At 33.9% G+C, this 26,948-nt stretch overlaps 1 pseudogene; it reads left to right on the top strand.

Annotated features, from left to right (window-relative positions):
- Window positions 1–8,792: 8,792 nt before the first annotated feature.
- LOC116573908 lies at window positions 8,793–9,122 on the top strand (annotated as a pseudogene).
- Window positions 9,123–26,948: the final 17,826 nt, after the last annotated feature.

Below are 26,948 nucleotides of genomic sequence, written 5' to 3' on the forward strand. Positions count from 1 at the left end.
AAAACTCTTCAAAGTGTAGGGATAGAGGGCACATACCTCAATATCATCAAAGCCATCTATGAAAAACCCACCGCAAATATCATTCTCAATGGAGAAAAACTGAAAGCTTTTCCGCTAAGGTCAGGAACACAGCAGGGATGTCCGTTATCACCACTGCTATTCAACATAGTACTAGAGGTCCTAGCCTCAGCAATCAGACAACAAAAGGAAATTAAAGGCATCCAACTCGGCAAAGAAGAAGTCAAATTATCACTCTTCGCAGATGATATGATACTATATGTGGAAAACCCAAAAGACTCCACTCCAAAACTGCTAGAACTTATACAGGAATTCAATAAAGTGTCAGGATATAAAATCAATGCACAGAAATCAGTTGCATTTCTCTACACCAACAGCAAGACAGAAGAAAGAGAAATTAAGGAGTCAATCCCATTTACAATTGCACCCAAAACCATAAGATACCTAGGAATAAACCTAACCAAAGAGACACAGAATCTATACTCAGAAAACTATAAAGTACTCATGAAAGAAATTGAGGAAGACACAAAGAAATGGAAAAATGTTCCATGCTCCTGGATTGGAAGAATAAATATGGTGAAAATGTCTATGCTACCTAAAGCAATCTACACATTTAATGCAATTCCTATCAAAGTACCATCCATCTTTTTCAAAGAAATGGAACAAATAATGCTAAAATTTATATGGAACCAGAAAAGACCTCGAATAGCCAAAGGGATATTGAAAAAGAAAGCCAACGTTGGTGGCATCACAATTCCGGACTTCAAGCTCTATTACAAAGCTGTCGTCATCAAGACAGCATGGTACTGGCACAAAAACAGACACATAGATCAATGGAACAGAATAGAGAGCCCAGAAATAGACCCTCAACTCTATGGTCAACTAATCTTCGACAAAGCAGGAAAGAATGTCCAATGGAAAAAAGACAGCCTCTTCAATAAATGGTGCTGGGAAAATTGGACAGCCACATGCAGAAAAATGAAATTGGACCATTTCCTTACACCACACACAAAAATAGACTCAAAATGGATGAAGGACCTCAATGTGCGAAAGGAATCCATCAAAATCCTTGAGGAGAACACAGGCAGCAACCTCTTTGACCTCTGCCGCAGCAACATCTTCCTAGGAACAACGCAAAAGGCAAGGGAAGCAAGGGCAAAAATGAACTATTGGGATTTCATCAAGATCAAAAGCTTTTGCACAGCAAAGGAAACAGTTGACAAAATCAAAAGACAACTGACAGAATGGGAGAAGATATTTGCAAACGACATATCAGATAAAGGACTAGTGTCCAGAATCTATAAAGAACTTAGCAAACTCAACACCCAAAGAACAAATAATCCAATCAAGAAATGGGCAGAGGACATGAACAGACATTTCTGCAAAGAAGACATCCAGATGGCCAACAGACACATGAAAAAGTGCTCCATATCACTCGGCATCAGGGAAATACAAATCAAAACCACAATGAGATATCACCTCACACCAGTCAGAATGGCTAAAATCATCAAGTCAGGAAATGACAGATGCTGGCGAGGATGCGGAGAAAGGGGAACCCTCCTACACTGTTGGTGGGAATGCAAGCTGGTGCAGCCACTCTGGAAAACAGCATGGAGGTTCCTCAAAATGTTGAAAATAGAACTGCCCTATGACCCAGCAATTGCACTATTGGGTATTTACCCTAAGGATACAAACGTAGTGATCCAAAGGGGCACATGCACCCGAATGTTTATAACAGCAATGTCCACAATAGCCAAACTATGGAAAGAATTTAGATGTCCATCAACAGATGAATGGATCAAGAAGATGTGGTATATATACACAATGGAATACTATGCAGCCATCAAAAGAAATGAAATCTTGCCATTTGCGACAACATGGATGGAACTAGAGCGTATCATGCTTAGCGAAATAAGTCAAGCAAAGAAAGACAACTATCATATGATCTCCCTGATATGAGGAAGTGGTGATGCAACATGGGGGCTTAAGTGGGTAAGAGAAGAATAAATGAAACAAGATGGGATTGGGAGGGAGACAAACCATAAGTGACTCTTAATCTCACAAAACAAACTGAGGGTTGCTGGGGGGAGGGGGTTTGGGAGAAGGGGGTGGGATTATGGACATTGGGGAGGGTATGTGCTTTGGTGAGTGCTGTGAAGTGTGTAAACCTGGTGATTCACAGACCTGTACCCCTGGGGATAAAAATATATGTTTATAAAAAATAAAAAATTAATTAAAAAATAAAAAAAATAATAATAATGTATCATTGATTCATTCATTGTAAGAAATGTATAATACTAGTGTAAGAAATTAATAAGGTAAACTGGATGTGGGGTATAGGAATATTTTTATAAGATCTTTATATTTTTTATGTAAATGAAAACTGTTCTAAAAGATAAAGTCTATTACATTTAACTATTTTTTTTAATTTCACTAACACAAGAAAAGACTATAATCCATTTCTTTGTTATGAGATATTTTTGTAGTTCTGACATAGATACCTATTGTTCTAAAGATTTTATTTATTTATTTGACAGACAGAGATCACAAGGAGGCAGAGAGGCAGGCAAAGAGTGGGGGAAGGAGGCTCCCTGCTGAGCAGGACGCAATCCCAGGACCCTGGGATCATGACCTGAGCCAAAGGCAGAGGCTTTAATCCACTGAGCCACCCAGGCACCCAGTACCTATTGTTCTAATTCTGTTTTTTTTTTTTCAAACATCATCTTACTTGATGTGAATCAAGTAAGTGAATGTGAACTATAATCCTTAAGAAAAACAAACAAACAAATCTAAAGCATTTAGCAATCAACAAAAATGAAGGTCCCTGCTTTAAGGAATTTTTAAGGTTAAATATGAAAACAAATTTTAAGTATAAATCCATTAATTAAGTTGTCATGTGAAATATTAGAAATGATAACATAGAGATATTGCTGGAGAATGTGATCAGTATTACATTAAGCTTTGATAAATATTATATTCTGGATTCCATGTTTATGTTAGTAAAATAAGCAAAAACATGGATGATCATAGATACTCTAAGAAATTACCTAGAAAAGATATTACACAAATAAATGTATCTAAATGTTTTATTAATTTAAGACAAACAGCTTTATAAAAATGATTTCAATACCATATTTATTTGGTTACCAAGAACTAAAAATGATTTGTAAAAAAGAAAACATTTGTGACTCACTACCACCAAGGAAGAAATTAAATGTCAGATTATTTTGAGACTTGTATATAACTTCAATTCCCTGTCATATTTTTAGAAGGGTATCCTAATTTTGTATTTGTTCAAATTTAATCTCTAAAAGCTGTTCAGATGAAGTTCAGTTGAGTCAGTTTTGTGTTTTCAAAGAAAATTAAAAAGCAGTCTTTCAATTTCTTAACAAAAATAAATTTCATAGACAGAAATAGAAAATTCACTGATCAAAGAATTAAACATGTGACAAAGCAGTATAATAAATAGTGGTTATTATTTTGTGTATTGCCTATTGGAATGACTGATGATAAATAGCTCTTGTCCTATTTATTATGCATTAGCGGTTTTTCACTAACATGCATGTAACAGCGGAAAATATTACCTGATACTGGAATTACCAATCAGTGTTGTCTACATAAACACACACACACACACACACACACACACACACACACTGACTTTTCTTTCAAAATACACAATATTTTTCTATATACACATTTGTTTAATATGGAGCTGGTCAATTCTGTCAGTTTTAAGTAGACATAATTCTCTTTTCCTAGTATTTCTGACCAATGAGTATATAGATTATGATGTTATCTGTAATTTATTTAAAAATATAATTCTAATATAAGCAAGGAAGTTTTTTGGGTTTTGTTGTTGTTGTTGTTGTTGTTTTACTCAAAGGTGCAGGTGCCTCAAATGTGTTCCAGTATCACTCTGTTGATTGACTGAGTGGCTTCCAAAATATCTTCACAGTTTGTCTTCCCTAATATGATTGAAAGACTAAAATGAAATATAGCTTTGTGAGAAGTGCAGTTAATTCTCCAGACTGATCTATCAAAAAATTCCTTTCTTGTGTTAAGCCTCAAATTTTCCCACATTAGGATTAAACATAGGTCTTAATTTAACATTTTGTGAACACTGGAGATCACTTCTTCCATTTCACAAGGATTCTTATTTGGGGAAATTTAGTGCATCTGTCTCTCTTTTTTTTTTTTTAAAGATTTTATTTATTTATTTGACAGAGAGAGATCACAAGTAGGCAGAGAGGCAGGTGGAGAGAGAGAGGAGGAAGCAGGCTCCCTGCTGAGCAGAGAGCCCGATGTGGGACTCGATCCCAGGACCCTGAGATCATGACCTGAGCCAAAGGCAGCGGCTTAACCAACTGAGCCACCCAGGCGCCCAGTGCATCTGTCTGTTGACCTTCAGTTGACTCTTCTCCATGTAAAATTAATCTAATTATTTCTTTTGAACAACTAAAACATTTTATTTCTCTCACAATTTTACTATTTATTTTATATATGCTTGAAAATTACTGTGTCCCTAGACACCACGGCTGATACTTAAAAAGAAATACACTACAAGTGTTTATGCTTTAATTCACATTCTTACTGTGTCCTATTCTTAAAGAAGGGCCATCTGTACCTCAATGTTCATAGCAGCAATGGCCACAATAGCCAAACTGTGGAAAGAACCAAGATGCCCTTCAACAGACAAATGGAAAAAGAAGATATGTCATATATACAATGGAGTATTATGCCTCCATCAGAAAGGATGAATACCCAACTTTTGTTATCAACATGGACAGAAATGGAAGAGATTATACTAAGTGAAATAAGTCAAGAAGAGAGAGTCAATTATCGTATGGTTTTACTTACTTGTGGAGCATAAGGAATAACACAGAGGACATTGGGAGATGGAGAGGAGAAGTAAGTTGGGGGAAATCGGAGGGGGAGATGAACCATGATGAGATTGTGGACCAAACAAACTGTGGGTTTTGGAGGAGAGAAAGGTGGGGTGTTGAGTGAGTGGTGGGTTGGTGGTGGGTATTAAGGAGGGCATGTATTGCATGGAGCATTGGGTGTGGTGTATATATAATAAATTTTGGAACACACACTACACACACACACACACACACACAAATTAAATTAAATTAAATTAAAAAAATAAAGTGTCTTGAAAAATCACAAAAATTAAAAAAAATTATGGATATAACAAGGTTAGGAGCATATGATACAAAACTTATGTAAATAAATTCAATCAATCATTTAACAAACAACTAAATTGATGTGAATTTTGACTAGAGCACTAACAAAAGCAATACATACCTTAATTTTAAATAGCTCGATTAAATCTCCATTGAAAACTGTGCCTAACATAACTGTCATTTAATGTCCTGGATCATTATTTAGGGAGCTTCAGCTTCCTCTTTGGATCTATAGGTGATTCAGAAGTAATTTTTCTTCAATAAAAACCAGTTCCATCAAAATGTAGAATCTGATATTTGGTATAGCCTTCCTCACCAAACAATATTTTAACACAGGAATGAGATGGATTCACGGCTTCATTTTCTACACTGGCAATGTCATCATTTACATAAATATTTGGTGATGATGAAGTAGTGTCTGAAGCCATTACTTATATAAAGTTTGCAACTTATGTGGAAATTTTAGATTTTTCTCCTTTAAGATTTTTATGAATTGCTGATTTTTTTCTTTTTCCTTTTTCTTGCTAAGACTTTCTTTTAAACTGTGTGAAAGTTGCTCCTGAATGTTTCATAATAATTAAGTATTTCAAAAATTGGATAAAAATAAGTGTCTCATCTATAGAACACTGGCATCATTTTGGAATAAGTTATGGTTACAGACATGCTAATTTAATATAAAGCAACATAAAAATGAAAATTATGACAGAATAGATTATTCTCAATATTTTAGTCTGCTTTATAAATTTAAGGTGTAATAAAGGAAGATTATCATAATATTTTAATTATTTTAGCTTTTGTTGCCTAAGTTTGAGATTTTTGGAAGTACTCATAACATCGATTGATATCATGCTCACCTGTCAAATAAAACTCTTGCTTTTATCCCCAAATGGTTTGGTCTAAACTATGTAATTCAAGAGTTCTACACCAAGAAGCCCTGAGGGGAATATGGTAGACTAGGAGGACACTAAACTCACCTTGTCCTACAGATACAGTAAGATAACACTTACAGCAGCCTAAATAACACAGAAAACAACCCAAAGACTGGCAGAATAAACTCCATAACTAAAGGTAGTGAAGAGGCCACACTGAGGAAGGTAGAAAGGGAAAGGACATGGTCTGGGAGCAATAGGGACCATGACCTTCCACTGTGGGTAGGATAGCTTGTAATGCAGAAAAAAATGGAAAACAGACTTTGACACCAGGGAGCCCAAGAAGGGGGAAGAGCAATTCCCATTATATTTGCCTTTGAAAGAAAATAGGGCTGAATTTTGTGAGTTCTTAACAACCATCAAACTTAAACCTTGGCACTTTAAACATCTACAGGCTTGACTCTGGGAGAGCCTAGAAGGGTTAGGAAGCAGACTCCCCATCCAAAGAGACAGCAGGACAAACAGTTCAAGCAGATACAGCACAGAACAAGCAGTTTTAAAAACATTGGGAGCAAATGGGAGGGACAGTCATTTGCTCATCTCAGAGCATGGCCTATTAGACAGGGATTGTGGGCAGAACCCCCCAGGAACAAAGAAGCTGGAAGGCACCATTCCCTCCTCCATCTCCCAGCACAAAGAACGGCCACCTGCAGTAACCATTGCCCTCCTGACATTCCTTACCTAACTTGCTTGTACCAACCCTCACTCATCCCAGGACTTTATTTAGCATATCTACCATTCCTGGTCACACTCACCTCTGTCCCTATCTTATGGGCCTCCTTCCCCCTGAAGACCAGCACAAACCCTGCCAACACCTTATCTCCATATGTGTGCCTTTGTAGGACCTCAATTTGGGTGGAAAGGGCAGGTCTCATTTCACAAGAACACCATTGCTCCCCATGTTAAATTGCACCCTATCCCTGATGGGGACAAAACATTACCCCAAAAAACAAAGAGAGCCTCTGTAGACAACTGGACTGAAAGAAAAACTGGCCAAGACTCCACAGAAGAGCACATGAAATGCACATAGGAGACACTCCTTGAAGCACCAGGACCTGGGGAATGGGGACACTACACTGTAGGGCACTACAGGAGCTCTTCTTCATGAAAATTATTATTATGAAAAGCAAGAGAAGTAGCTGATTTTCCTACCACACAAAAAGTCAGACAAAATGAGGAGACAGAGAAGTATCTCCAAAATGAAAGACCAGGACCAAACCATAGCAAGAGACCAAAGTGAAATGTATATAAGTAATATGCTTGATAAGTAATTAAAAGTAATGATCATAAATATACTTATTGGATTGAGAAAGGAATGGAGGACATCAGGAGTGAGACCTTCAACACAAAGATAAAAAAGAACCAGCAGAGATCAATAAATGATATAAAAAATATACCTGATCTAATAAATAGCAGGCTAGATGAGACAGAAGAACAAATTAATGACTTGGAATACAAAGTAATGGGAAGTAACAAAGCTAAGCAAAGAAGAGGAAAGAAAATTATATAAATTGAGAATAGTTTTAGGGAATTCAGGGACTCTATTAGGTGTAATAATATTCACATAATGGAGATCTCAGAAGAAGAGAGAGATAAGAGAACAGAAAATCTATTTGAAGAAATAAAAGCTGAAAAGTTCCCCAACCTGGGGAAGGAAACAGATATCCAAATACCGTAGGCACAGAGATGCCCCCCAAATTCAAGCAAGGAGGTCCACACCAAGACATAGTAATCAAAATTTCAAAAAGTAGCTATAAAGAAAAAAAAATTAAAAGCAGGGGCATGCTTAATGGCCCAGTCATTAAGCATCTGCCTTTGGCTCAGGTCATGATCCTGGGGTCCTGGGATGGAGCCCCACATCAGGCTCCCTGTTCAGTGGGAAGCCTGCTTCTCCCTCTCCAATTCCCCTGCTTGTGTTCCCTCTCTCGCTATGTCTTTCTCTGCCAAATAAATAAATAGAATCTTTAAAAAAAATTTTTTTAAAGCAGCAAGAGAAAAGAATACAGTTACATACAAGGGGAAACCCCATAAGGATATCAGTAGATTTTTAAGCAGAAAATTTGCAGGCCAGAAGTGCAAGGAACAATATATTCAAAATACTGAAAGGGAAAATTCTGCAGCCAAGAATACTTTATCCAGAAAGGTTATTATTGAGAGGAGAAGGAGAGATAAAGAGCTCCTCAGACAAACAAAAACTAAAGGAATTTATGACCACTAAACTAGGCACATAAGAAATAGTAATGGGGACTCTGTGAGTGGAAGGTAATGATCATAGGGAAAGTATAAAATGTAAAACAAGAAACAAAAACCCCCACAAAAGCTATAAAAATAATAATTTCTTCAAAATTCAGTCAAGGGATTTATAAAATAAAAGGATGTAATATATGACAACATACAACTGAAATATGGGGGTGGGGGATAGTACTGAATGGATTTAAACTTAAGCAATAATTAACTTGATATAGACTGATATGTGCAGAAGATATTATACATAAACCTAATAGTAACCACAAATCAAAAACCAGTAATAGATTGACAAGGAATAAAGAAAATGGAATTCAAGCATATCACTAAAGAAAACCAAAAAGTTTTCTTTTTCTGCCATCTTGGAGCCTGTGGAGGTCTATTGGGAATAGGACTCCTACAATACCAAATAATGTCTGGAAGGCTGTGGTCCAAGGCCATTTTTGCTGGCTATAAGCAGGGTCACTGCAACCATGGGGCATACATAGCTCTTCTTAAAATTGAAGGTGTATATGTTCAAGATGAAATGGAATTCTATCTAAGCAAGAGATGTGCTCACAAGTACAAAGCAAAGAACAACACAGTGATTCCTGGTGGCAAACCAAACCAAACCAGAGTAATTTGGGAGAAAAGTAACTCATGTTCATGGAAACAGTGCTTCATGCCAAATTCTGAAGCAACCTTCCTGCTAAAGCCATTGGCCGCAGAATCCGTGTGATGCTTTACCCATCATGGATTTAAAAATAATGAAAAGTAAATATATAAAGGTGTAGATTTGTAAAAAAAAATAATAATAATTAAAAAATTTTAAAAATTTTAAAAAGCCAACAAACCATAAAAGAGAGCAAGAGAAGAAAGGATCAGAAGAAACATAGAAACAACCCAAAAAATGAGTAACAAAATGGCAATAAATACATATCTATCAATAATTAATTTGAATGTAAATGGACTAAATGCTCCAATCAAAAGAAATAGGGTGACAGAATGGATAAAACAAACAAACAAAAACAAGACCCATCTGTATGCTACCTACAATTGACTCATTTCAGACCTACAGACACCTGCAGACTGAAAGTGAGGGGATAGAGAAATATTTATCATGCAAATGGATGTCAAAAGAAAGCTGGGGTAGCAATACCTAAACAGGACAAAATAGACCTTCAAACAAAGACTGTAATAAGAGACAAGGAGTGACACTATATAACAATAAAGGGGACAATCCAACAAGAAGATATAATAATTGTTAATATTGGAATATTTACAATTATTCCAATACAAGGGAATACCCAAATACATAAAACAGTTAATACCAAACAAAAGAAACTACTTGATAATAAGACAATAATAATAGTGGACTTTACCACCCCACTTACATCAGTGGGCGATCATAGAAACAGAGAATTAACAAGGAAACAGTGGTTTTGAATGAACACTGAACCAGATGGATTTCATAGACAATTTCAGAATATTCCATCTTAACACAGCAGAATGTACATTCCTTTCAAGTGATGGAACATTCTCCAGAGTAGATCACATATTAGACCTCAAAACAAGTTTCAACTAATTCAAAAATATCAGTCATTCCATGTATCTTTTCTGACTATAATGCTATGAAACTAGAAATCACCACAAGGAAAAATCTAGAAAGTGCACAAATATATGGAGGTTAAATAATATCCTACTAAAGAATTAATGGGTCAATCAGGAAATCAAAGAAGAAATCAAAAACTACATGGAAAGAAAAGGAAGTGAAAACACAATGGTCCAAAATCTTTGGGATACAGCAAAAGCACCTCAAAAAAGTTCTAAGAAGCAAGAAAAATCTCAAATAACCACGTAACCTTTTACCTAACAGAGCTAGAAAAAGAACAAACAAAGCCCAAACCCAGTAAATAGAAGAAAATAGTAAAGATTAGAGAAGAAATAAATATAATAGAAACTAAAACAAACAAAACAACACTACCACCACAAAACAATAGATCAATAAAACCAGAAGCTGGTTCTTAGAAAAGATCAACAAAATTGATGAACCTCCAGCAAGACCCATTAAAAAACAAAACAAAACATGCCAAAAACCCAGAGAGGATCCAAATAAACAAAATCACAAATGAAGGAGGAAGAGAAATAACAACCAACACCACAGAAATACAAATGATTGTGAGAGAATATTATGAAAAACTAGATTATGAAAAACCCAACTCAGTGCTGGGTGTGGAAAGAATATTATGAAAAACAAATTGGACAGTTTATAAAGATGAATACATCCTTAGAAACATAAACTACCAAAACTGTAACAGGAAGAAATAGAAAATTTGAATAGACCGATTAACTAGAGAAGAAACTGAATCAGTACTCAAAAAAACAACACAAAACAAAAAACTTCCAACAAATAAAATTCCACAACCATATGGTTTCACAGATGAATTCTAGTTAACATTTAAAGAAGAGTTAATACCCATTCTTCTCCAACTATTCTAAAAAATACAAGAGAAAGGAAAACTTCCAAATTTATTTTATGAGGCCAGCTTCACCCTGATAACAAAACCAGACAAAGAACCACAAAAAAAGAGAACAACAGGCCAATCTCTGTCGTGAATAGAGATGAAAAAATCCTCAGTGAAATACTAGCAGACCAAATCCAAAAATACATTTAAAAAGTTGTGTACCATGATCAAGTGGGATTTATTCCTGGGATGCAAGGGTAGTTCAATATTCACAAAACAATCAATGTCTTAAGTCATATCAATAAGAGAAAGAATAAAAACCATATGATCATTTCAATAGAAGCAACAAAGCATTTGACAAAGTACCACATCTATTAATGATAAAAACCATCTGTGAAACAGGTCTAGAGGGAACTTAACATAGTGAAGGCCATATATGAAAAACCCATGGCCAACCATACTCAATGGTGAAAAACAGAGAGCTTTTCTCCTAAGGTCAGGAACAAGAAAAGGATGTCCACTCTCACCACTTTTATTCAACATAGTTCTGGAACTTCTACCCACCCAATCAGACAAAGAAAAGGAAGAGAAGGCATCCAAATTGGTAAGGAAGAAGTAAAATTCTCTGTATTTGCAGATGGCATGGTACTATATAGAGTGAACCTTAAAGACTCCACCAAAATACTGCTAAAACTGATAAATGAATTTAGTAAAGTCCTTGGGTACAAAAATACAGATATCTATATATTAATAATGGAGAAGCAGAAAGTGAAATTAAGAAAAATTCCCATTAACAATTTCACCCAAAATAATAAAATAACTAGGAATAAACTTAATCAAAGAGGTAAAAGACCTATATTCTAAAAACTATAAAATACTGATGAAAGAAATTCAAGATAATGCAAAGAAATGAAAAGGCATTACAAGCTCATGGGTTAGAAGAAAAAATATTGTTAAAATGTCTATACTACCCAATGTAATTTACAGAGTAGATGATCAAAATATGAACATTTTTTTCACAGAACAAGAACAAACAATTCTAAAATTTGTGTGGAACCACAAAAGACCTCAAATAGCTAAAGCAATGTTGAAAAAGAAAAACAAATGGGGAGGTATCATAATGCCAGATTTCAAGTTATATTACAAAGTGGTAGTAATTAAAACAGGATGGTACGGGCACAAAAATGACACACAGATGAATAGAATAAAACAGAAATAGAATGAAACAGAAATCCTAGAAACAAACCCACAATTACATGGTTAATTATTCTTTGACAAAGGAGGACTGAATACAACAAATGGTGTTGGGAAAACCGGATAGCCATATACAAAAGAATGAAACTGGAACACTTTCTTTCACCATAAACAAAATAAAACAAAAATAATCCAAAATGGATTAAAGATTGAAATGTGAGACTTGAAACCATAAAAATCCTTGAAGGGAGCACAGTAATCTCTCTGGCATTGGCTGTAGCAACATTTTTCTAGATATATGTCCTGAGGCAAAGGAAACAAAAGCAAAAATAAGATATTAATGCTACATCAAAATAAAAAGTTTCTACACAACAAAGGAAAGAAAAAAATTAAGGCAACCTACTAGATGGGAGAAGATATTTGCAAATAACATATCCAATAAAGAGTTAGTATCCGGGACGCCTGGGTGGCTCAGTTGGTTGGACGACTGCCTTCGGCTCAGGTCATGATCCCGGAGTCCCGGGATCGAGTCCCGCATCAGGCTCCCAGCTCCATGGGGAGTCTGCTTCTCTCTCTGACCTTCTCCTCGCTCATGCTCTCTCTCACTGTCTCTCTCTCAAATAAATAAATAAAATCTTTAAAAAAAAAAAAAAAAAAAAAGAGTTAGTATCCAAAATCCATAGTACTGATACAGCTCACTATCCAAAAAATAAATAATCTAATTAAATATGGAAGACATGAACAGATGTTTCACCAAAGAAGACATACAGATGGCCAAAAAAACATGAAAAAAAGCTCAACATCCCTCATTATGGGGGAAATGTAAATCAAAACTCCAATGAGATATCATCTTATACCTGTTAGAGTGGCTAAAACTTGCAACACAAGAAACTAAACTATAAGTGTTGGTGAGGATATGAGGTAAAGGAAAACCTCTTGCACTGTTGGTGGGATGCAAACTGATGAAGCCACTGTGGAAAATGGTACAGAGGTTCCTCAAAAAACTAAAATAGAACTACCCTGCTATCCAGTAATCACATTACTGGGTGTTTACCCCAAAATACAAAAACACTAATTCAAAGGGATATATGTACCCCTTTGCTTACTGCAGCATTATTTACAATAGCCAAGGTATGGAAGCAGCCCAAGTGTCCATAGGATAGGTGAATGGAGAACAAAGAGGAGGTACATATACACGATGGAATATTATTCAGCCATAAAAATGAATGAAATCTTGACAACTGCCACAACATGGATGTATCTAGAGAGTATTATTCTAAGTGAAATAAGTGAGTCAGAGAAAGACAAATACCATACTTAAGTGAAATTTAAGAAACAAAACAAACCAGCAAAGGCAAAAAGAGAGACAAACCAAGAAGTGGACTCTTAACTATAGAGAATAAATTGATGGTTACTAGAGGGGAGGTGGGTGGTGAGATGGGGGAAATAAGGAAGGGGGATTAGCAAGTACACTGATGGGAAAAATATTTTAGTAAAACACAATAATTTCCTTCTCCTTCAAAAAGAAAAGAGTTATACACTAAAAGTTTCATTAAAAAAAATATAGTTTAGGATCTCAAGCTCTTCTCTAGTAAACTTTTATTAATTTAAACTTATGTTGCCAAACGTTCGTATATTTATAGAAAATAAATCTAATATCTACATGATTAGATCTTAAATCACTCAGTCTCTTCACATTTTACATTTTTAGCATTGAACCCTATTTTAAATGTATTAGCCACACTCTACACATTACTCTTATTACATCTTTATGTCCTGCTTAAAGGTAAAAGAATTTTTAGGGACACCTGGGTCACTCAGTTGGTTGAGTGTTTGACTCAGTTTTGGCTTAGGTCATGATCTTGGGGTCGTGGGATGGAGCCCCACATAATACTCAATGCTGGGTGTGAAGCCTGCTTAGGACATTCTCTCTCCTTCCTCTCCTCCTCCCCCAACATTCATGCTCTCTCTAAATAAATAAATCTTTTGAAAAAGCAAATTTGAGACATCAGAATAATTTATTTGTAGAAATAATTTCAACATTAAGTGGTAATGGCTTAAACAGAAATTAAATTTCTTAACTGAACAGGCACAAAAGGGCAGAGAATTGATTAGAACATCAACTATACTGAGGGAGCGCTGCCTAGTTTTTCCCATCAGCCTCAAGCCATGTGCTTTCCATATTTGAGGTAACCTCATGGTCCACAATGACTGCTGGAGCATCTGCCATTACATGTGCTTACCACACAGCAGGAAGAATAGAGGAAAAGCTACAGACTTCTCTCTCCTTTTAAAACAATATGTACCCATAATTTCCACAAAATATACAACTGGCATTTGCTTCACTGGTACATAGTCATTTGGCCATAGATATGAAGATTAGGATAAGATGTAGTGTGTGATGCTTTAAATATTATACTGGATTATAGTTGACAATAAAATGATTTTGGCAGTGTAAACATAAATGTGATTTCTGGTTTTATTTTTATTCTGTGTTTTTTTAAATGTTTTTGCATCAAGTTTACTTTGTCTTTTTAAAATAACTAAAAAAGTTTACTGCTTCTTTTACATTATTAAAGATTGCAAGTTGTACAACAATCATATATCCTTAAAATGTAAAGCATGTGCTTATGAAGCAAGCTATTTTCTAAAGTGTTTTTAAACATTTACAAATTTCTTTTCTCAAAACTTGTGTATTTAAATTTTCTACCTCTGTTTAACATAAATTTGAATTATTTTTTAGAAAATCCACCACAGTAATGGAATGTTCACATTTATTAACATATCTTCTATAATTTAAATTTCATACCTATAGATTTATTCCTTATCTAAATTCTGGTTTTAGTATTTGTTTTTCCTTTTCCATAATTTTCTAAATAACACTGTTATCAAGCTTGTTATTCTTTCAAGAACCAAATAGAGGATTTGAATCAAATTTACAGCTTTTCTCTTTTTAAAATAAGTCTGCTTTTATATTTATTATCTTCATTGGCTAGTATTTGCCATGTTATTTTGCAAAAAAAAAATTAGTTGAATGTTTTATTATCCATTTTAAAATGTTATTTATTAATGCAAGTGTTTAAAATGATGCATTTTTCTTTCTTCATAAATCTGTTGCATTACAAATCTTCTGAAGGGCTTACTGTGTATATTTTTTGAGGCATGAACATTGTACTGTAAATTATCTTGTCTTCAAGGAAACCATGAATAGTTAATGTACAGGTCTGCATATTACTTAGAATAAGCTATTTTGCAGCTACCATGAACTAGACAAGATTTAATTTACATTTTTACTCCTTTTTATACATGAAAACATATCCCAATAATATTTATGTGAAAAATGTACACTTGAGAAGTAAAGATAGCAAAAACCCTCCAAAATCCTATTCAATTATGTTTTTGTACATATTAATGCCAAGAAACTAATTATTTTACAAATTTAATTTAAGCAACCAAGTGTTTTTTCCTCTGTGCAAAAACCTTTTATAGTAAAAATTAAAAAAAATATATTATTAGCCTTTAGACTTAGCTACCCTTAGTACACTTAGTACTTACAGTGAATTTACTTTGGAATCAAATATTTGTCTGCCACTGGAGTATTTCCTCAAATCTCTGCATGTAACTTAAACTTTCTTAGTTATTTGGTCACTTTTATTGGTTTTAAAAAGCATAGGCAACCTTCCAAGATATTTTATCAAAATAACCAAATTTTTTTCTTTTATGGGAAAGGTCGTACTGAATCTACAACAGAAGGATTGATAAAAATAAGAGGTTACATATCACACCTGAGCATGAGTGGTCAGAGAGAATTTATTAAAAAATTATTCTTATGCCCTTCAGACTTCAGCCTTTTTAATTCTTCAGCATTTATGAAGTCTCTCCAGCAGACTCATTAATATTTTGTTTTAAACAAGTGGGAATTTTAAATGAGCCATGTTGGAAGTAGCTGTCCAGAAGCCTACCATCTTTAGTCTAGCCACATCACCCTTCTTTGCATATCAATGGTCCATTTCTCATTTTTCCCTGTGTCAAACAGAGCTGATCCAAGCTCAAAGATTCTTTTGAATTAACAGAAGATGAACACTGAGGTCAATTTGTCAGACATGAAGGAGAGAAGAAATGAGCTAAACAGACAGAGGAGCAATCTAGAGTACAAACAAGGATAAGAGCAAAATCGGATTTATACCAGGCACACTGCTTCATATTCTCTTTCTATTCTAATAGTCATATAAAGCTTTTCCAATTTTAAATCTTTGTTTTGTTCATTTTCATTTTTTAACAAGTTAGACTGATTGAACATATGTGAAGGATGGAATGTTTATTTATTCATAAGTAACTTCTTAGGTGACCTGTCGATAATAGGAAAAGAAACAATTTCCTGATATGAGAATACTGACAAGGGTAAACTGCATCTTAAAGAAAAAGTATTTCTTGCTGCATTGTTTTAAAGCAGTCCTGGTCAATAGATACATAATCGGAGATGCATATATTATTAAAAATTTTCAAGAAAACACATTAAAAATAATTTTAATGAAGCAGGTAAAGCTAGTTGCGTTACTATAGTCTATTTAATTCAAAATATTCAAAATAATATTTCAAAAATAATATACACTTATTAATGGCATATATTATATTTTTACTTTTTCATATTAAGCCTTCCAAATCGGATATGCCTTTATATTTGATGGCACAGGTCAATTTGGAGTTGCAATAATACTTGCATGTGGTGAGTAGCTACTATATTGGAGAGTGCAGATCTAGAGAACTAGACTATTCCAGTGAGGACTGGAAATAATCTTTTGAATGTACTTTCTATCATGTGCTTTAGTCATTCATGTGTTCTATTAGTACATTTTTATTGTCTGCTATATCATATGATCTGCATCACCAAGATGGTATTGAGCACCTACTATTCAGATTATGTGACAGAACTTTATTTTCTTCTCTTCCATATAATGTTTTATTCTATATTCTACTCTTATTTCTATTATTTATATTATATATATTTTATATATATAAAATATATCATATATAAATATATGTAAATTATATATTATATTATTTATTCCATATTCTACTCTTCCATATAATGTTTTAACAAAAACAAAAACAAAACACAAAAGCACTGCATCAACCATTGGCAGTGTTCATTTCCACTTTTATGTCAACTAGCTCAGTTGCTGGAAGGACACAATTTATTTAGGAAATATATTTATTGAAAGGTCTTTAATTCTAGAGCTAGCTAACTCCATTATAAATTACTGGAATTTACACAAATTATTTCATTCTCTGAGCCTCAGAAATCTGGTTTGTAACCAAGTCATAATTATAACAACAACTTCACGGATAATCTATGTGTGGTAGGCAGGAAATTAACCCTCCCCACCCCAACCTCTTATCCCTGAAATTTACAAAGATGAGAAATCACTCCTATGAATCTGTTTTTTTATATAACACAGCTGACCTTACAATACAGTGATTATTTGACAGGTCTGACTTAATCATGTGAGAGATAATTCAAAGATTTTTTATTTTATTTTTTTTCTTACTGGCACTGGCAGAAGTCAGATATTTGAAGTAGGAGAAGAAGAATTCAATGTGCTTTTGCTGATTGGGGGAATGGGGGTGGTCATTTGAGAAGAGATTCAGGTGACCTTGAGGTGCTAAGAAAGACAACAGACTGGCAGTCATCAAAGAAATGGGGAGTAGTTCCTTTATCTGCAAGGAATTTGATTCTGTCAACAACCTGAATGACTTTGGAAGCAGATTCCTCTCCAAAGCCTCCAGACTAGTCCAGCACACCTACACCTTTGTTTTGGTCTGATGAATCCCTGAGAAGATAATCTTGTATGCCATCCAAGACTTCCGACTTATGTGCACTCTGAGATCATAAATTTATACTGTTTAATTACTAAATTTGTGGTAATTAGTTACAGCAGCAATAGAAAACTAATTTGCTGTGGGAAAATAGCTTGTAACCTACAAAATGTCTTGTAAGTTTTAGGCATTATAATTGGAACACAAAGTACATCAGATTTTCTCTTTATTTAAACTCTTCGCAGATAAATCAGCTTTGACTGTTGTATTATAAAATACAGTATTCTAAAATACTTCCAGAAGTTTTCTAATTTATAAATTAACCCTCTTATAAGTATGAAGTACTTGTTATTAACAAATAAGTGCAAATACATCATCATACTGAATAACCAAAATATTTCATGCCTACATAGGACATACAGAATATCACTGACAGGGTTGTCTTGGTGGCTCAGTGGGTTAAACCTCTGCCTTTGGCTCAGGTCATGATCTCAGGGTCCTGGGATCCAGCCTGGCATCGGCATCGGACTCTCTGCTCAGGGGGAAGCCTGCTTCCCTTTCTCTCTGCCTGCCTCTCTGCCTACTTGTGATCTCTGTCTGTCAAATGAATAAATAAAATCTTTAAAAAAAAAAAAATCACTAACAAGATACATATTTTTGTTTTCTGTCCCTCTACCATAGCATAAGGCAGAGTAATTCTCTTCAGTAATGATGCTCATGATACTGGTAATGAGATTATGATAACAATATTGAAAATTAAAGGAAAGAATAATATATTTCTATGCAAGAATGTTTTACAGTACTTAAAAAAATCTAGTTAAATATTTCATTAATTACATCTATATCAAACATAATAACTGTTCAGCTTTGTTACAGATCTCAATATCTGGGGGTATAAATCTTCCAGCTCCTTTTCTTTTTCATTAAGCTTATCCTACAGGTTCCAGCTATTTCCATTTCTAAATAAATTTTAGAGTTAACTTGTTAATTTCTTCAAAAAAACCGGCTGCGATTTGGTTGCTATTTCATTAAAGGTAGAGAATATTTGGAAAGAAATATATTTATATTGTTGGTTTTTCAATATATATGCATGGAATGATTACCTATTTAGATATATTGAATTTCTTCCTCAGTAATATTTTAGAGTTTCCTCTGTGGAGAAGTTGTATGCCTTTCATACATTTTTCTTGATTTTTTTTTTTTTTTTTTTTTCATTATTATGCCCTGCTTGATAGTAGACAGAGAAGCCATGTTCTAATAAATATACCCCAGTTAGTGTTAGGAAATATAAACAGACTAGAAACTTGAACCCCTAGAGGGCTGGATAACTAGTGGTCTAAATTTACATGTTTTTTGTTCTTTCAGTTAATAAAAATTTCCAATTAATTAATAACCTAGCCCCTGTGGTCCACTGTGTATGTGGTGACTGCACACTGAAGGAGAGAAAATGAAGAAAGTATTGGAGAATTCCAATACTATAATGATCTATTCTTACTTCCCAAGGTCAAATATATATTCCTTAGACTAAGAATTTGTGTAGATCATTCCACAGAATAATTATTTTTTCATGTGTACAAGGCTTTTTTTGAAATAAGTTAAGATGGATCACAAAATCAAAGGTATATTAAAAACTAGGCCAAAATTTTATCCCCTACAGTCTCTCTATTGAATTATGCCTGGCTAAATCTTCCAATCAAATTCACCAATAAAAATAATTTGCTGATGTAACATTGTAGCATTGTTCAAATAATGCACTGCAAATGCTATAAAATGTTGTATATTAGATAACTATAAACTCAAATCTATTATTAAATTCCTATTAGAAGATTTAATTAGAACATATAAAGGGAAATTCCTTCTCTTTTTAACCATAAGGAAATTATACTTCTGAATAATCATATTCCTCAGGAGCTAATCTGAGTAAAGATAGTAGGCTGACTGCATGGAAATCACCTCAGGTACTCCTAAAAACATATATTTCTATCTAGGTTCCCTCTCCCCAGTCTGTTTTAGGAGATCTAGGCAGACTCAATATTATTTAAAAATGCCCCAAGTGATTTTTCTATGCTGCTTTATTGGGCATATTAGTTAGTATGAATTGTTCCAGTGTTATATAATATCATTACTATCATTGCTATAGACCATAGAGCAATGTTGTTCAAGAAAAATATAATTATTTGTTCTCAGTGGGCTTTACTATTTTGCTTAATTATACTCAGATTCTTCTTTTTAGCAAGAATAGCCCATACCACTTGCCAATTAAACAGAAATAGCTCTTCTAGCACTTATAAATGTAGATTGTTTGAATAATCCAAGACTTTAATGTATCTGACTTTTTCAGAAATCCAAAGATTCAACAGGATCTAATAGGAATAGTCAACCATCCCTTTTAATTTAGCTGAAGCAAAAACATATTTACATTGCTATTACTCGTACAAGGTTAATAAGTGAAAAAAGAATAAATTGTTAACAAAAATACTTCAAAATCTCATTTTCAGTATTATACATATAACCATTTCATTCAGGCTATTCTGGGAGCACAACTTAAAGACTGACATCATTTTAGAGAATTGGTATCTCCTCAAGTTTAATTGTGGCATTGCTGCCTTTACCAGTAAGAAGAATCCAGAGGAAGAAATAGACTAATATTGGGAATCCAAATTAAATACTTCCTTATCTTGTTGATTGAGCTATCCAGAACAAAAATTCCTCCTCATAAATTTAGAAACTTATAACAATTAATTCTCCAGACCTTTGCCCTTCCTTGACTACTAGTGTGCATTTAATATGTTTATCTAATTTATATCTTTCCTTTGCATTTCTGGTACAAAACAACAACAACACTGAAATGAATGGGGGTTCTACATGTGACAACTGTTCTCTTCCTTCCTGTGAGTAGGATAACCTACAGTAAATGCAGGCAACATTAATCAAAGACTGTAAACTTGGGTTTCTTACATTGCCAGTATTCTCAACCTTCTTCGAAACATGGACCTCTTTACTATACCAGACATTTTGTCTCTAATGAGTTCCCATTTGTTGTTTAGTCTGTTCATTTATGTTCCTAGTATATGCCTCCAGATTTGTATAGTGCTCTTAGCAAGAGCTAGAAATTCACTGGGTTTCAGTTCTGTAAAAAGCACTATTGTTTAAGAAATCCTGACCTATTTTATCCCTTTAAAATATTTCTTCAAAGTAGCCTTCTTTCAAGAGTTCAAATTCTGGTCCTCGTCTGTATTACATCCTTTGTGTTTCTATCTTATTCCCCTTTAACGCTTGTTAGAATTGTACACCTTCCTCGGACTCTTCACTTCATAGTTCCTTTCATTTATACTTCCCTATCTATGCCTAACAGGTGAGCTCGACTTTCACTTAAAAGAGGCTTTTGGTAGCTAATGAAACCATCATGAATCTAGACACTTAATTAAAAAGGTAACTACTAGATCAAGGAAAACCTAATTTAGTGCATTGAATTCTCATCTCTCAATCATCATTGTGTTCAGAGGCAGCTCATGTTAGAAAGAAAGTAAATAATTATTAGAGGGACAAATGAACAAGGGATGGAATGGCTTCCAGCTCTAGTAACAGGTTAATTTACATAGTCCCTACATTCCTACCCTCTTGCCTCATTGTTCTATCTAGCCCCTTCCCATCTGAAAACCCATCTAACAAAATCTTAAATAGATCTGGAGTCAAACAAATCAGTTCAAATGCTGGGTCCCAACACTCACTCATTGTATGACTTCTGGCAAGTTACTACATCTTAAGCTTCAGTTTCTTCATTTAGAAAATTGGCCCCCAAATTGTAACTATGTCACAGAAATGTGAGACAATGTGTGATAAAATATTTATGGCAACTGACACTTGGTGAACACTTAATATATTAGATTTTTTTTATTATATAGCCAATGGACACTGGAATTTGTGATATTTTTTCTTTATAAATAACATACAGACTTAATGTTTCTATTAGGTTTTAATATTAATTAAATAACTGATTTAAAATTGAGTGTTGGTTATTCTAGTGAATTAATAAACCTTATAAGTATTGATATATATATATATTTTTTAATATATATATACACACACACACCACACACACACACACACACACACACACACACACACACAAAAGAATTTTATGATTTCCAGCTGGTACGAATTGCAGCTCCAAAGTGGCTTTCCACAATGAAAAACAACAACAACAGGAACAACAATAGCAACAATGACAACAACAACCACTCTTTATGCGATACTTGGAAGAACAAATGGAACCACAATGGCTGCACAGTTTTTCTCTCTGATTTTCCAAACTGTTTCTCCCCTGTTTGTACCTCCCTCCACACATAGGAGCAATGTACTTGGAGCAATTTATAAGAGTTTTGTCTCTATAAGGGGAAATTAAATTCTGTCTTTAAAAAAGATAAAAACACTGGCATCAGAAAATAACATTGCACTGCTCCATATCCCAACTGAAAATAAAGTAGAAGGTTTGACTCATTCAGTTGCCGAAACAAACTGAACATAAGGAAAATAAGCATAGTCTAGTGGTTTTATGTGTCTTCTATGCACATTTTATTCATTATGATTAATCTCTTCTGATTACTTTTTTCCTGTTGTATAGATTTATGTGAGAAAAAATACACTTGCTTTTATTATCTAACAAAACAAAAGAAATAGAAGCATAGTGGGAAAATCATGAATTCTGAAGATATATAGACTTGGGTTCAATGATGACCTATGTCAATTTGAGGTAATGACCTTTGGCAAGTTATTTAATCTTTTTAATCTTTTAAATTGTTTTGTTCTTGAGTTGCGGGACCTTGTGGCAAATCCTGGGTAATGAACTGAATGAACTCCATGTCGGAACTAAGCTAAGGTAATGCCTCACTTGTAAGGTAAAAAGTGCTCTACACCAGTGTAGAGCAGTAACCTTTTTTATCAGGTGATATCTTCCCTGTGATAGCAGCCTAAATGTTATTAGTGCATGATCTAGCAGAAATCATGCTCACTCATTCAATGCCCAAAACCTAAATAAGCCAAATCTTACTGCTCCAGGTGGACATACCCATTGTGTAGTGCACAATGTAATGCACAACATATGATATTGTTTAACTAAACATGTTACAGCAATAGATAATGGATATTCAATTTCTTACTCTTGTGATCTTAACATTATACAACGCGTTCCTTTTCTACTGTTCTTCAGCATGTGAAACCTACTGAGTTCTCAAATGTCTAGCTAATACATGTTCTCTTCTTTGTGGTCACAATGCTTATTTTGCCTGAAATGTCCTTTCCTCAATACCTGCTCTTAAGAGACAAACTGTAGTTAACTTTTCTCTCTCTTTTTTTTTAATTGTTAATTTTATTAAATCTTTTTTTTTTAAGATTTTATTTATTTACTTGACAGAGATCACAAGCAGGCAGAGAGGCAGGCAAAGAAAGGGGGAAGCAGGCTCCCTGCTGAGCAGAGAGCCCAATGCGGGGCTCGATCCCAAGACCCTGGGACCATGACCTGAGAAGAAGGCAGAGGCTTTAACCCACTTAGCCACCCAGGTGCCCCTAGTTAACCTTTCTCTTAAGAAGGTGTTTCTGAACAATAGATGGAATTGACTAATTTCTCTTTTATGTTCCTATACCAATCTACAAAATGTTTCATAATAATTTTCAAATCATTTCATTCTGACTCATTTTCCATATTTTAAGTGATCTGAGGACAGAGACTGGAACCACTTAAGTTTTGTGCCCTTTACACTTTGCACAAATCGGGCACTGAATGTTTGCTGAATGATTGATAAGGAAATATTTATACAAATTACCCCTAGGAAAAGAACCTGCTGCATCTGGACAATGCAGAGCCTACGCTTAATGCTTGGCTGTGGTTCAAATAAATTCAAGCTTATTTGGGGAGAAAAATTGAGAAGGTCAGAGAATATGCTCTCATTCTTAATTGGTATGGAGCTTAGAGTTTTGTAGGATATCCGGGGAAGAACTGCCTCTGATATTATCAGATACATGTTGATAATCTATGAACAAACTATAATTATACAGTGTTACCATCTGCAACAGTTTGAATTCAACGCTTACATTTTTTTTTTTTAGGACAGGAAATACTGTATATAAGGATGCATTATATTTCACACATAATCCTATAACCAGGAGTATGACCAATGTTTGTATTGAGAACTGTGACTGCTTTTATAAATAAATATAAATTTTGTAAATACTGTGATTTTAGGTAAATGGAGATTGTCAAAAGAACAACTGTGTCGCATGCTTGAGTTCCTATTCTGTAAAGTGCCCAGCAGCCCTTACTGATCACATTTGAAGATATAAGGAAAGCCTATGAAATGCTGAAAACTTGCAAACCAGTATCAGATTAACATCATTATAAACCAAAAGTCGTTTCACTTATCTGTTCATTTTCAAGGTTTAGGGCTATATTCCATTGATAATGATTTGAATTTAAAAGAAAAACAGTACTCATGGCTGTATCCCACCATATTCATAAAAGTTTATCTTCCTTGCTACCAGACTATACTAATAAAAGGGAAAAAATAGGGACAATAAACTTTAACAACAGTTGTCTGTTATAGTTACAAACCATGTTGAAATAATTGCAGCCTAAATTAATGTAGGGAAATCTAGAAAGATAGGATAAAATCACAAAGGACTAAGCACAATAACTTCCGGCATCAGCTGCTGTTGAAACGGGAAAATAAAACAAAATCAGGAAAGAAATGTTTTCAAAGCTTTGGCCATTTCTTTCTCAAGTTCTCCCTACTTTACTTAATATTGAGTTTTCACAACTCTCAGCTGGGTTCCTGTTTTGTTCCTTGGCAGTACTGGCTAGAAATCTTCTGATTAGAACAATGTTACACTGACTCAGCTGTGCTTTCAAATATATCTCTGACAAAATATTCTCCGGAGAACCTGTACACAATGGTTTAAAAAAAAACAACCCATGATCATTTGTTTGGCCTTTTAGCCTCCACTCTCCTGCCCCCCTATCGCTGCACAGGAAATCTCCTTTTCAGTCTTTTTTTGCCACTTTAAAATGCTATGATATTATGATTCACATACCCAACAGTTAAATAGCATAATAGATATTAGCCTATTATTAATGGGCAACAGCAGAAAATATGATGGTAGGAAAAAGGAAAAAAAAATGTCCTAAAAATAAAAGAGATTCTTTGTTCTGTTTAGTTGTATATGTATTGATGTATGTACATACACTTTATTTTTAAAGATTTTATTTATTTATTTGACACAGAGAGAGGAAGATCACAAGGAGGCAGAAAGCCAGGCAGAGAGAGAGGAAAACACAGGCTCGAGCAGAGAGCCTGATGCAGGCTGGATCCCAGTACCCTGAGATCATGACCTGAGTCTTAACCCACTGAGCCACCCAGGTGCCCCTAGTTGTGTATTTATGTAATGAGTGTGGGTTATATATTTATTATGGCCATACCTACATATAAAATTAGAGAACTGACAAATTATGAAGATAATGTGGGATTGGAATAATTTTTCCTTATTCATCAAAATATTTCAGGACCATTATATGTGTATCTGTTGATTTATTTAAAACATTGATGACTGTCTTTTCAAATTTGCTTGATTTTGCATACAATGCACATTTTCACAAATAATAGAATTCTGCAAATTTCCAAATAATAGAATTTCAGATTTTAAATTTAAAATTTTTACCAAATGAATAAAGCATTATGTTAGTCAATCATTCATGTGTTAAAAACACATTCAAGTTGGAAGATAGGGCAATAAAACTTCATGCAACAGAATACAAAATGATTACTGATTCATGTTTCACATTACAGTGAGGCTTTATGAAACTTCAACATATTACATTTCACTATGGTATAAAAAAGAATATCCACCCACACTTAAAAGGACTATTAAATATTTCTCATAGTCCCAACTACATGTGACATAGTCCCATCTCCGTGAGGGATGGTTTTCTTCATAACTTTAAACCAAATTAACATATTACAACAGATTCAATATGGAAGTGGATATGAAAACCAACTTATTTAGTACTTAGCAAGATAATAAAAAGACTTCCAGGAATATAGAATACCACCCTTTTCATAAGTTTTTCACAATATATAGTGAAAAATTTCACAAAAAATATATTTTTCATAAAATACCTATTTATTAACAAGTAATGCTTATTATCATTCTTTTAGATGAAAAATATTTTATAATTTTCTTACTCTTAATTTCCAATACAGTAAATTTTAGTAACTTTAATTATAAAAATTACTCTGAGATTATTAATAATTTAAGATTATAAAGGGATTTTATGACTAAAAATTTTGGGAGATATTAGTCTAAAATTTTGTATAAATTTAGAAATTGTAGTACAATGTATTTAAAATGTTTAAGTTAATGTTAAATGTTAAATGAGAAGAAGCATGCAAATGTAAAATGCTACCATACCATATTAGCACTTCTGAAACAAATATACAGACTGGATATTGGCATGTTTGTTCATTGGATTTGATAAAAATTTCTTTTTATTATGTCATCTTTATTTCCTTTTTTTTTTTTTCTTTCACCGCACCCAGTGCTCCATGCAATAAGTGCCCTCCTTAATACCCACTACCAGGCTCACCTAACCCCCTACTCTCTCCCCTCCAAAACTCTGTTTGTTTCTGAGTCCACAGTCTCTTATGGTTCATCTTCTCCTCCGATTTCCCCCCATGATGGCATCTTTAATCCATTTTCCTCATAGATGTATTTCTTGAACATAATTGTGGTTCTTTTGCCTTTATGACATGAAATGCTTATAAAATGTTACAGTATTTAATGTATATTTCTTTTATGAAATAACTAAAATAAATTATGCTGTTTATGGATGTCTTTTTCTAGTTGATAAAACAGAAAAAGTAGATTTGAAAATCAGTGAATATATCTGGATTTGACTTTGAAAGTATTTACTCCCCCAAATCACTTTGTTACCTTTGGCAAGACAGTCATTAGTTAACATTTTATTAGCATTCTAATTATTTAAACCCTTAATAATTTTTCCATAAATTGGAATTATTCAACAGGGTAAAGATTAGGTTTAATATATGAAGTATATAATACTT

Source organism: Mustela erminea, chromosome 15 (assembly GCF_009829155.1).
Source record: "Mustela erminea isolate mMusErm1 chromosome 15, mMusErm1.Pri, whole genome shotgun sequence".
Lineage (NCBI taxonomy): Eukaryota > Metazoa > Chordata > Mammalia > Carnivora > Mustelidae > Mustela > Mustela erminea.